The 1,530-nt window shown below is 45.4% G+C and overlaps 1 protein-coding gene across 1 annotated transcript in view; it reads left to right on the top strand.

Annotated features, from left to right (window-relative positions):
• SI (sucrase-isomaltase) overlaps positions 1-1,530 on the top strand; it is a 115,127-nt gene that overhangs the window by 97,526 nt on the left and 16,071 nt on the right. The window lies entirely within an intron of this gene.

The following is a 1,530-nucleotide window of genomic DNA, read 5'->3' as shown; positions in this document are numbered from 1 at the left end:
TCAGCTTTTTGCCTCAGTTCTTGGAAAATTCTGAGTATTAGAGATTTGAATTCTCTATGAGGTAGTTCTAGTGCATTTTCTTCCACAGGAGAGTCATCTGGTGTTTTAATTTGGATGCCTACTGGAACCATCCTGTCCTGTTTTTGTAAATTTTTTGATATTGTCTGCTGTTTTTGGGGCATTCAGAAGTTATTTTTCTCATTTATAGATTGTAGATGTGTTTGTTTCATCCCTTTTTAAAAAAAATAATTGACTATATCTAAGCAGGTGGATTGTGTGTTCTATGTTATTTGCTCCTCTGTGTACTCAATACTTTTCGCCTCCTTCTCCAATTGGCAGCATCAGTGACTCAGATATGGTACAGCAGGGCAGGTCTAGCTGAAGAGGAGGTACTGGGATGTGGTGTTTGTGGCACTTACTACAGCCACCAGGGCAGGTCGGTAATCAGTGCAGCGCAGGTTCCAGTAGGCCGTGCCTGTACTGCTTGGTGGTGTGATGTCAAGTGCATGGTGCAGGTAGGCAGGATGCAGCAGGGAGACTGTTATGTGTGGAGCTAAGATGGATATGGGAGAGAGAGGAACAGGAGCCAAAAAACACACAAACAGAAAAGAATGCTAGGAGAGCTTGCCTTTGGAATGGAGAGATGAGAGACTATGAAATGGAGAAAAACAGAAACGGGAAGTAGAAGAAAAGAAAAGAATGAATAAATAAAAATCAGAAAGGTTAAAGAAGTGCAAAGTTCCCAGGGATCCCACCGATGCAGCTATGAGGTCTGGGGAAGTCACTCTCAGGTGTCGCCGTACAGCCTGGCTAGAAGGCGTAGAGGTATACAACGCCTGGTATTCAGGGATCAGAAAGAGAAGGAAGATATAGAGAGATGAGAAACTGAGCAATGAAGAAAGACAAAAAGGGGAAAAGAGGGAAAACAAAACAAAACAAATTAAAAAAAAAAAAAACCAACGTAAAAAGAAATGCACTCAGGGATCCCTCTGCACGTCTGTGGAAGCTGAAGGGGATTTCCTTGCCACGCAGCTCCACCTGGCCAGAAAGGGCTCCCAACTCAAGAAAAGGAAAAGAAAACAAATAAACAATTCAAAATGAACAAAGGAACCAGTATGGTAGCCCAGACCGGGAAGCAGCTCCACACTCGAATGGAGCTCCGCATCCCCTCAGGAAGAAGCAAAGATGGCTCACGGAGCCAGGCACTCGAGTGAAAGGAGGGGGAGGCGGCGAGAGGCAAACAAGAAATCCAAAGAAGCAGAAAAAAAAAACAAAAACACCAGCATCCAACAAATGGCACTCAGAGAGCCAGCGAGTGCGGGCTGGTGTTTCTGGACAAGAGACTGTGTCTGCGGGAAGCAGAGGAGGCCGAGTGTGGGTGAAGAAAGGTAGAGAGTGGGAAAATTTATATTACAAATTGCTGGCACTGTGGAGCCCCTCAGGAAGAAGCAAAGATGGCACAAGGAGCCAGGCACTTGAGTGAAAGGAGGGGGAGGTGGCGAGAGGCAAGTGAGAAATCAAAAGAAGCAG

This window comes from Trichechus manatus, unplaced genomic scaffold (assembly GCF_000243295.1).
Source record: "Trichechus manatus latirostris isolate Lorelei unplaced genomic scaffold, TriManLat1.0 scaffold00129, whole genome shotgun sequence".
In the NCBI taxonomy this organism is placed as follows: domain Eukaryota; kingdom Metazoa; phylum Chordata; class Mammalia; order Sirenia; family Trichechidae; genus Trichechus; species Trichechus manatus.
Note: the sequence above shows the minus strand (reverse complement) of the source record. Positions and strands in the feature narration are given on the sequence as shown.